Raw genomic sequence first — 11,645 nt, forward strand, 5'->3', positions numbered from 1 at the left:
GTCTGACTTCTTCTTGCAGCCCTGCATTGTCCTGTGTGCCCCTGGTCTGTACCTGCACTGACCTTCTTTTCCTTCCCTGGATGCTGCCAAGCCTTTTCACTTCTCTGCCTGGACCACTCCCTCCCCTTCCCAGCAATTTCCTTTTATCTTTTTAACTCCTCCTTTCCAAGCAGCTCATTCATTACTTCTTCAGGGAACATCTCCCACCCTTCCTGACCAGGCCAGGCTCTCCTGTGAAATTCTTTCAGAGTACCATGGGCTTCTCATCCATAGCACTTATCCCTGTAGTAAATTCACATTTAGTTGGGTAATTCTTTCATTAGTTTTACTTTTCAGAACTGTAGGCTTTGTGAAAGCAAGGATCGTGTGTGTGTGTGTGTGTATATGTGTGTGTTTTGGTCACCACTGCCTCCTCAGCATAGCACTGTGCTTGGCATATTGTAAGCATTTATTTCTGTCATTATTTTATTTTTATTTATTTTTGTATTTATTTTGAGAAAGGGTCTCTGTCACTCAGGCTGGAGTGCAGTGGCATGGACATAGCTCACTGTAGCCTCGGCCCCCTGGGCTCAAGCAATCCTCCCACTTCAGTCTCCTGGGTAGCTGAGACCACAGACAGGCACTAGCATGCCCACCTAATTTGTGTATTGTTTGTAGAGATGAGGTTTTGGCGCATTGCCTAGGCCTCAAACTCCTGGACTCAAGTGGTCCTCCTACCTCAGCCTCCCAAAGTGCTGGGATTACAAATGTGAGCCACCACCCCTGGCCAATTTTATTTTGTTTTCCTATTTTTTCTTAGAGATTGGGTCTCAGACTGTCACCCCGGATGGAGTACAGTGGTGCTGTCATAGCCTACTGAAGCCTTGAACATCTGGGCTCAAGCAATCTTCTGGCCCCAGCCTCCCAAGTAGTTGAGACTACATGTGTGCACCACCACATCTGGCTTTTTTGTTTTTAAAATTTTTTGAGAAGCAGGGTTGGGGGTGTCTCACTATGTTGCCCAGGGCTCACCTAAAACTCTTGGGCTCAAACAAACCTCCTGCCTTAGCCTCCTAAGTAGTTGGGATTATTGGTGCAAGCCATCACACCTGTTTTACATTGTAAGCATTTAATACACATTTTTTGTAGTGGAAAAAATAAAATGTGTCTCATTTCTTTCCTTTAGTTTATTGTTGGCTTCCAAACCATGAGGGGAACTTGATGTTTTCTCCTCTCATTTCATCACAAGGAAGAGGATAGAGGGCCAATGTTGGTTTGGGTCCAGGACAACAGAACCTCTGAAACTGCCTTTGCAAAGATTATGACAGTGAGAGAAATCTAACGTGGCTTCACCCCATCTTGCTTCTAGCCTCACAGGCTAGGGGTGCTCATTCCTGGGTGAAGGCCAAGCTAACTATGGGAGGAATTAGTTTCTAGTTTAACTTGAAAGCAAGGATGATAATAGCCCTTTCCTAAAACTAACCCCTCTTGCTCAGGGCCCAAAAATTGCCCTTGTGAAACTAATGAAAGGGCACAAGATTAAGATTATGGGAGGGGCCTGAATTTTGCTAAACTGTAGATGTAGTTTCTACAATCCCTTATTGCTCAGGAGTCATGTGGCCATAGGTCACAAGATTTGTGACTTCCTCAATTGCTCCCATAGAAAACATCACTATTGTAAAACCTAAGATTGTTCTTTTGAGATATTTTTCAGACTGACCCCACCTGGATTCATGACTTATGACTCAATTGGTCCTATGCCTGCCCCCGCAACCCCTCCCCCACATAGAGGTGTACTCAGTGCAAGAGGATTGTTTTCCAGCCCTCTATGATTTCATCCCCAACCAATCAGTTGCACCCATTCCCTAATCCCCTGTCCACCAAACTATCCTTGAAAAACCCTAACCTCCAAACCTTTGGGGTGACTGATTTGAATAATAACTCCATCTCCCATATGGCCAGTCTTGCATAATAAACTCTTTCTTTACTGCAATCCCATGGTGTCAGTGAATTGGTTTCATCTGTGCAGTGGGCAGTAGAAACTTCTCAGGCGACCACATCTCTGACCACTGTCCTAAAGGACAGAAGATTTTTTGTGTCCATATGACATGGTCTTTGTGAGACAGAGTAGGAACAGGGCACAGTTTCAGCTCACCGTCACTTAGAGTACTCTTTCATGCATTCCCACTGATCACAAAATCCATACCACTATCACACTGCTAAGAGTCCTTTTACTTAAAGAATTCAAGGAACTGGCCTTAGGAGATAAGCAAGGTTGTGGAGTGCCCTACCTTGGGAAGGAATATTAAACAAATTATTTATAGCCTTGTTGCCTCAGGCCAATCTACCAGGTGGCCCATTACTCAAGATAAGCATTGCAACCAGTAATGCTGACCTGCATACCCTAATCCTGAAGACAATTCCCATGCTTTGCCTAATAAAAAAGCCCAACTGACTCTTTTCTTTGGAGAGTCGGTCAGGGAATTCTCTCCCTCTTATGCCTTGGCATAAGCTGTCCCTCTTATGCCTTGGCATAAGCTCCAATGAAACCTTGCCTGGGAAAACGTTTTTGGCCTCATATCAATCTCTATTGGATTGAGAGCCCAAGAACCTATTGCTGTTAACATTTGAGTTTACACTTTTTGGTTTTCTCCTTAAATTCTCTCTCTCTGTAGAGTTTGTTTTTAGAGCTTTAGGTCTTCCTCTTACTGCTTTCTTCTGTTTTATACACCTGGGATTGGATGGTACCCAGGCGGAAAGGAAGGCTAAGCAGAAGGACATCCTGTTTTACATGGGGTCTTGCCCTATTCACTAAATGGATTCACCTGAGATTTGTGATCCAAAGCTCCAGCAGTAAATCAAGAGATTTTATCCAGTATCCTTTCTACATACCTCCTTTCTGAACCTATAACATTGATAGAGTGTCAGTCAAGACCCCAGAGACAAGACTCCCATTTAACTCAGGCAAAAAATTACCCAAGTTGGAATTTGGAGGTCCTGTTCAGTTCTATCTACCACAAATCATTTGTTAATTCTGTTGAGTCTCTTGAATCTAACTTCTGTCACACACAACTGACCAGACCAAGCTCCTTTATTTGATCAGCAGTGTCCAAATCATGCTCCAATAATCCCTAGGAGTTTTGTAGTTGCATCTCTGAGGACCACTGCAGGGGACAAGTTGGCAAAGAGCATGAGGGACATCAGAGAAACATGCTATGTGACTTTCTTGGTGCTTTACTACGTGTCTTGCTTAATGTTTATATGTGTATGTGTGAGTGTGTGTATATGTGTGTATGTATGTGTGTACTAATTTTATCTACACAACAACCCTACTATTTTCATCTTCCTTTGATACATGAAGAAATTAAGGCACAGAGAGATTCAGCAACTAAAGTGATATAGCTGGCAAGTAGCAGAGTTAGGCTTGGAACTATGATATTCTGATTTCTGAGCCAGCTTTCTTGATTTCTACTTTATACTGGAGTTTACTGTGTACTGGGGATTGTGCTGAATGTTAATGATTTCATTCATTTTTCATGACTGCTCTGTACAGTGGGTACTATTGTCTTTACTCTTTCTCTTTTTGCTTTTTTTGTTTTTGTTTTTGAGACAGAGTCTTGCTCTGTCACCCAGGCTGGAGTGCAGTGGCATGATCTCGGCTCACCGCATCCTCTGCCTCCCGGGTTCAAGCAATTCTCCTGCCTCAGCCTCCTGAGTAGCCGGGACTGCAGACACGTGCCACCATGCCTGGCTAATTTTTTGCAGTTTTAGTAGAGACTGGGTTTCACCATATTAGCCAGGATGGTCTTCATCTCCTGACCTCATGATTCGCCCGCCTTGGCCTCCCAAAGTGCTGGGATTACAGGCATGAACCACTAAGCCTGGCCTTATCTTTACTCTTTCAATGAAGAAATATAAGGAATTTGTTCACAGTCATGGAGTGGCAGAGCTCTATTCACACTTGGGTCTGCCTGCCCTGAGAGCCCACTGTCTTAATCCCATTACACACACATCTTCCTGTGTGTAATGACTAGTGGATTGTGTGTGCTTTCTCCTCTGCTAGAATGTGAGCTCTTTGAGGAAAGAGGACAATACCTTTTTTATCTTTGTCTTTCAGGAGACTTAGCAAGGTTCTTCTTCTTCTATCTTTGTCTTTCAGAAGCCTTAGCAAGGTGGCGGTTGTTTTTGTTGTTCTTTCTTCTTCTCCTTCTCCTTCTTCCTCTCCTTCTCCCTCTCCCCCTCCCCCTCCTTCTTCTTCCTCTTCTCCTCCTCCTCCTTCTTCTTCTTCTCCTCCTCCCCCTCCTCCTCTCCTCTTCCTCCTCTCCTCCTCCTCCTCCTTCTTCTTCTTCTTCTGGAACTGTGGTACAGAGGACTTAGCAAGGTTCTTGACTCATAGTCAATGATGCTTAATAAATGCTAGATTTGTTACCTACACAGTGGGTGGATTTGTTAGCTTGGAAGGTGACAGTCCAATGACCACAACCAAGGAGGATTTAATGAGGGGATTTCATTACTTGCAACAAGTAAGGAGGACACTGGGGATAGTTCCTAAAGCAGTGCTTCTCCAAGCAACACTGAAAACAGTGCTTCTATTGGGCTGGTTAGCTCAGTCATTGTATGTACAGGTGGAGTAAAGACAGCAAAGACACAATTGTCAATCATGCTTCTACATAAGTTGCATGTATAGAAAATGGTGAATAAGCTCTTCCCTGGGCGGGGATTTTAGCAGGGTAGTAAAGGGAGTTCACCAAAGTTCATCTTCAACTCAGGCATTTCTGGATCCGAACGGTTTTGGTTTTTGTTTTTCTGGGGCTGAGCTTCTTCCTAGAACTTTTTTGAAACAAAGAATGCAAGGTGAAACAGTTATAAGTGGGTACTTTTTCACAGTGCATACTCAAAACCCAGGACCTTGGGTTACAAATTGACTGGAAGTCAAGGTATGGAGGCTCTCAGAGTAGAAATCAAGGAATTAGTTGAGAAGATAAAGGTCCCAGAAGTTGAGAAGATTAAGGAACTCTGAGACCAAGTGATAAAAGGCTCTTCGTGTGGATGCTAAAGACCGAGGAAAGGCAACTGAAAACTCTCTGACACCAAAACTGTCCATGAAGGGTGGGTGGTGGTGCAGTGTGGCGAAACACCCGGAAGGCTAATTATCCAAGCAGAGTCACAGAATGGCCACAGCTCAGGGTGGTCACCATGTTTGGGGTCTAGTCTTCTGTTTTTCCATTTGAGAAACTTCATTTTCTCTCGATTCCCCAAAATGATTAGGTTTTCATGCTGACACACCAAAGGCATAAGAAACTGTTCAATAACCAGAATATCATGTGACTATGCTCAAATTACCTTGACCAGAATTTTCTTGTTCTGATTATAATGGTATGATCATCTAAGAAAGGCAAGGGGCAGACTAGAAAAGGCATTCAGGTGGAGTATGGTGGCTCACGCCTATAATCCCAGCATTTTGGGAGACAGAGGCAGGCAGATCACTTGAGGTCAGGAGTTCAAGACCAGCCTGGGCTACATGGCGAAACCTCGTCTCTACTGAAAATAGAGAAAAACTTAGCCAGGCATGGTGGCACATGCCTGTAATCTCAGATACTAATGAAGCTGAGGCACAAGAATCCTTTGAACCCAGTGTGCCAGGATTGTACCATTGTTCTCCAGCCTGGGTGACAGAGTGAGACTCTGTCTCAGAAACACCCAAAATGGACAGACATTCAATATAGTGTCCTCACTGGAGAAAGTCTGTGTGAATAGAAGGAGAGTGGTCAGCCCAGAACAATGAAGGAGGTCATGGGAGGCTGGCAACGCCTGTCAGAGCTTGCTCAGGGGACAGAGTCTGATCTGAGCACACTTGCTCAGGTGAGTCCTGTAGTAAGTGGTCATTAAATGACAGCTGTTATTTTTGTTAAGATGAGTGAGGATGTCTCCAGGGAGTCTTAACTGAGAATCACCTTTTGAGATTAGGTAACTCATGTTCTATTTCTTAGAGTATTGCTTCTGTATTCTTGTTTGAAGGAGTCTGCCTCTGAGGACAGAGTCCTCTTTCTGTGCAATACAGAGTAATGGCTTCTGCAGGCAAACCAAGTAGGGTTCAATTTTGCCTGGCTTTTTGTGCAAGCTATGTAATCCTCCATGCCTCAGTTTCCCTTATCTGTAAAACAGGAATAATAATAGTACCTACCTCCAAAAGTAGTTGTAAGAATAAATTGAGATCATGCATATGTCCTGCAACATAATAAACTCTCAATAAATGTTAACTTTTTTTTTTTTCTTTTTGAGACAGAGCTTTGCTCTTGTCACCCAGGCTGAAGTGCAGTGGCATGGTCTCAGCTCACTGCAACCTCCTCCTCCTGGGTTCAAGAGATTCTCCTTCCTCAGCCTCCTGAGTAGCTGGGATTACAGGTGCCCGCCACCATACCCAGCTAATTTTTGTAATGTTAGTAGAGACAGGGTTTCACCATGTTGGCCAGGCTGGTCTCGAACTCCTGAACTCAGGTGATTCGCCTACCTCTGCCTCCCAAAATGCTGGGATTACAGGCGTGAGTCACCATGCCTGGACAATAAATGTTAACTTTTAAGGTCATGTTCCTGAGACTGCAAGGCCAGGACCAAACTATGGATTACCAAAGTAAATGATATCTAGTCAATGAGCCTAGCTCTTCAGAGTGACATCCTCTGCTTCTCTACAGATCGCCTTGACATTTCAAACAAGTCACAAATACTTATAATAGTCTCACTTATTTACATATATCTGAGACATACATATTTACTGAACGTTTCCCACAACCCTACTAGTAGTATCCCCATTTTACAGATGAGGAAACTGAGGCACAGAGAGGATAATTTGTCCAGTGAGTAAAAGATGGCTCTCATTTGTGTTAACCATCTTTTTATTTTCTTATTAAACTACCTCTTCTTTCTTATAATCTTATCATTCAAGAATGGGTATTTTGCAGTGAGAAAGGGATCCACAACTCACTTTTTCTGTCATCTGTAACAATGTTTTTAAAATGTACTTTCTGCTTAACGAGCTTTGAATCCATCCACAAACGCACCAAGTAGCTATATAACGTGGTGGACAACTTTGTTATTTGCAATTGATAAAACCAAACACAAGGTTGTTCACCAGCTATTATGTAGCAGGCATCACAGAGTATACCTGTAATAGTGATTTTTCATTACTGAAATTTCAGTACTGGCTCATCTGTTCTCTTGTTTCAAAAATCCAGAAGTTGGGAACACATTTATAAAGACACTTTACAAGGTTATTAATGTCTATAAAACCGACTAAGCATGCATTTATTAAGCCCCCAGGTGTTGGGATTGTACTTGGCGAACATCTAAGGCAGTAAAATTACCTTTTCTGTGGTATTCTACGGTCTACAGGAGCTTTTTTATTTTTATGTTTTGAGATGGAGTCTCACTCTTTTGACCAGGCTGGAGTGCAGCGGTGCGATCTCGGCTCACTGCAGCCTCCATCTCTCGGGTTCAAGGGATTCTCCTGCCTCAGCCTCCCGGGCAGCTGGGATTACAGGCGCCCGCCACCATGCCAGGCTAATTTTTTTTTTTTTTTTTTTTTTAATTTTTAGTAGAGACGGGGGTTTCGCCCTGTTGGCCAGGCTGGTCTCGAACTACCGACCGCAAGTGATCCGCCCGCTTCGGCCTCCCAAAGTGCTGGGATTACGGACGTGAGCCACCGCGCCCGGCCACAGGAGCTTTTTAGAAGATGCTTTACGCCACACAGTAATGCAACACTGAAAAGACAAGTCGCCTTTTCTCTGCTTTTGCATCTCTTTCCTTAACTTCTGGAAATCTTGAATTTCCACAGTTGTCTACCGAAGATTCTCAGTACATCTACCATCTGAGCCTTGACTGTGTCTCCGAATTTTCTCCTGTTGCAAATCGAGGTCCCTGGACTGGGCACAATCTGGGCATGCGCAGAAGCTCAGCCAACTCGGGGCTCCGCCTCCCCTCCTCTAGCAAGGGGAAGCGGGTGAGCGGCAGCGCGCGTGCGCAAGCGTGGTGGTGGGATACGCCTGGAGAGCGCATGGGCAGAGAAACCTTACGTCCGTTTGTCCGGACCGGAGGGGCAGTGGGCGCCATCTTCTTCTAGGCTCACTGAGGGCTCTACGTGTTCTGGGGAGGCTGCTGCGACGAGGAGTGCCCTCAGCCTCCGGCCTTGTGTGTCCGACTCGGCAGCAGTGGTGTGTGTTTATTGCCAAGTGCGAAGCAGTTCCCCTCGGGGCGCCGGGGGTGGGGAGGGCTGGGCGACCAAGCCGGAAGAACCGGGAAAGGCGGGACCGGCGGCCGCGCCAGTATCTAGCGTAGCTCCTGCCGTTAGGGCACCCTCTTTTCTTGCTAAAACACCGACTCTCCCTTTCCCGTCAGCTTCCATGTGGTGGTGTATGTGCGCTTCCCAGGGATCTTGAGAGTGAAGATCTCGAAGGATTTCATAGGTATTTCTTTTTCTTTGCTATGTCATCGTAGTTAGTAGTGGCAGAAAAGCGCTGCAGGCCCGGCTCGTTAGGCTTGAGAAGGGCAAGTGTTTTCAGTTAGATTTGGGGGCAGTTCACCCTCTGGCGAGGTAGGGTGGAATGTTTGCCCTTGAGACGGCGTAACGGAAAGGCACAGAGGTTGGGCGGTCCAGGTTAATTTGAAGGCTGATTTTGGCTGAAAGTCTGGCAACAACATCGGATCCCACGTAGCAACTTTGGCCTGGCGCGAAAGAAGGAAGCTCTGACCCCTGGGAGTTATGGACAAAGGCTTTGGGCTGTAGAATCGATGCCTTCGGATGATTCCCGTTTGAGGATGTTGGGAGAAATCCTGTGCCGTGTGGATTCGTCTTCATTTACAGTTCTTCTTAGGGACTATGGCTCTCATTGGTCATTCCTTTGGTTTTTATTTTAAACATCTACATTATAAAAGGTGGATCATCATAAAGAATAATTGTGGGTTGGTGTAGATTATTTTCTCCAGGGGAAACTCACGTTTAGAGTGCGAATATGCTACATCATGACTTTGGGCTTTACGAATTAGTCGCAAAGAGTTAAAAAAATTCTCTCTCTCACCATATCTGGAAAATGACTTTTTCTTCGCTAGTTAAAAATCAAATGGATCTAATGAGATATTACTTATTCAAATTCTGCCTCCCTCCCCTTTCCCTCTCTGTATCCCGTTAAATCTTGATTAGAAGATACACATTACATATTGTTTAGCTATAATGATGATTAAGTGGGATGAATCGTATAAAAATAGAAGTTATTTAAAATGCGCTTTTAATTTCACTGACTTAAGTGACCTTTTAGGGACCCACTTTCTTTTCATAGAAATTTTAACAGATTATTGTCTTCAAATGAACACAAAGGCACGAAAATACTTTTTGCATTCATAACTAGAAAAATGCAAAATTTTAATTGCAGACTAGGGTAATTTTCGTGTTTTGCTTTCTGTAATTTAGTGTGTTAAGAGCTGAATTTCTGGAGAATTTGCTTAAGGAAATAGCATGTTGGAACCACAGAAGTGCCCATTTTGAGAGCTGGTCTTTTATAGTTGGTCTCCAAGGTGTGATACTGTGGAGGCATAAATGGTACATTACCCTACTGTCTCAGGGGCAGAGAAGTTTAAGCATTAGTTGTGTTTAACTGTGGCAAATGAGAGTAAGCTTTTTAAATAGTCTGCTTGAATTGGAATTCATGAGATTTGTGCTCATGAAACTACTTAGTTAAAAGATCTTACTAGAGATTTTTTTGAATTTGAGATATAATTATTCCTTGAAATGTCTCTAATTTCTCTTGTAGATGAATTTATGTTCCCAGGGTAAATCCCTTTAAATTTTTTTAAAAAGCTTAGGAGAGACAAGAATATGTATATCTTACGGTGCTTTCTAAAATATCTTAACAGTAAAAGAGTAGCTAAGCCAATTTGCATAGGAGGGAGTCTTGGGACTTTAATATGGATAAGCATTCCAGAAGCCATTTATAGTTTTTGTTGAAGTGTTTGTATGGATATTGGTTTGTTGAAGAAAATAGGCTTTTTTTGGGTTGTTACTGTGCAAATACTTGAATAGCAAACCTCATTAATATTTTTCAGATGTAGAATGTGTGAAGTAATTTGATGTCTTTGCTAGTTTAGCTTCTAGTTAATCTATGGACCCTTTTTAAAGGAAAACAAACAGACCTCAGTGAATGTATCTTCAGACCCCCACTTTGGGGAACAGTGGTACTTAAGTGTAAGTACTGGATTCTTGATTAATGCAGCATTTATTTGTACATTAAAAACATGTAAATTACGCCAGGCGCAGTGGATCATACCTGTAAATCCTAGCACTGTGGGAGGCTGAGGCAAGCTAGTTGCTTGAGCCCATGAGTTCCCTACCAGCCTGGGCAACATGGTGAAACCCTGGCTCTACAAAAAATACAAAAATTAGCCGGGTGTGGTGGTGCACACCTGTAGTCCCAGCTACTTGGGAGGCTGAGGTGGGAGGATTGCCTGAGCCTGGGTAAGTCTAGGCTGTAGTGAGCCAAGATCGCACCACTGCACTCCAGCCTGGGTAGCAGAGCGAGAGAGACCCTGTCTCCTCCACCAAAAAAAGTGAGTGTAAATTATAATTATTATTTTGGCAAGTCTTCGTGAAATAGTTTGGGTATCCCTGAAAGTATTAAACACAGACTTCTTTAAAAAAAATACATCGAGATTTTCAGTAAACTGGTAATCCCAGTATTCCAGGTTAATTTTTACTTTTACTTTCTACATCATCATTTGGGTTTCCTTAGTAGAGTGAAGAATAGTTGTTTGAAATGGAAATCTGCTATTGGCATTACTAATAAGATAAATAGCATTTTCTGTTTGGCTGAGAAGAATTTTACCAGTTAACTATTTTTGCAGTATAAGGAGTGCTATTGAGATTTTTAACTTTAGGGATATTGTAGTATTTGCCTTAATTATACTGGTATTATGAAATTTGGTTCTGTGCTCAGACGTGTGAGCTGTTTATGTAGACCTTTAAATTGTATCCAAACAGTAGCCCATAGGTTTGGATTTATTGTTATAAAAATTGATTTTTGAATTTCAGGCTTTGCTGTTTTATTCATTTATTGTATAATTTTGAATGGTTGCCTTAATTTGATTTGGTCTTATGTTTTGAAAGGAAGGAGAACAAACAGCACGAGAGTTGGATATAAATATGTACTAGGTATTTGAATTTTCATGTGGCAAAATGATTGAAGGTCTTTTTTTTTTAACTTTTGGTATTGAGATTTTACTTGTAGAACAGTTTTTTGAAGTAGATGTAAAACTTGTGTACAGCAAAATGTATAGACCATAAGGATAGAATTCAGTAAACCTTGATAAATTTATACACCCATGTAACTACTACTGCATTCAAAATATATAACATTTCCATCACTCCTTTTTTTCATGCTACTTCCAATCAAGGAGCAGTTGTTCAATTTTCAGCAAGTTTTAAATTTTTAAATAATTTTTATGTCTATTTGAATATTGTATCTCCTTTTTGCAGAAGGATGATTAATTTCCCCTTGGAACAAAATACCATTTTGTAACACCTGTAATTGTGGTTCCTTATACTGCTTCACTTTTGATAGGTAATTCTGAAATGGATATCCTAATCTGGCGTTGTTTAAGATAAATTACAGGGTTCGAGGATT

The 11,645-nt window shown here is 42.6% G+C and overlaps 1 protein-coding gene across 7 annotated transcripts in view; it reads left to right on the forward strand.

Annotated features, from left to right (window-relative positions):
• Positions 1-11,645, forward strand: part of LOC105497253 (RNA binding motif protein 12B) — a 36,032-nt gene that overhangs the window by 5,797 nt on the left and 18,590 nt on the right. The window contains exons 1-2 of one of the 7 annotated variants that reach the window (XM_071068006.1): positions 8,006-8,186; positions 8,371-10,572. The exons of 1 other annotated variant lie outside the window; for it this stretch is intronic. The gene's annotated coding sequence lies outside the window, so the exon portion shown is untranslated. 5 more of the 7 variants (XM_011768237.3, XM_011768239.3, XM_071068005.1 and 2 more) reach the window with 5 other exon arrangements.

The sequence above is a fragment of the Macaca nemestrina genome, chromosome 8 (assembly GCF_043159975.1).
Source record: "Macaca nemestrina isolate mMacNem1 chromosome 8, mMacNem.hap1, whole genome shotgun sequence".
In the NCBI taxonomy this organism is placed as follows: Eukaryota; Metazoa; Chordata; class Mammalia; order Primates; family Cercopithecidae; genus Macaca; species Macaca nemestrina.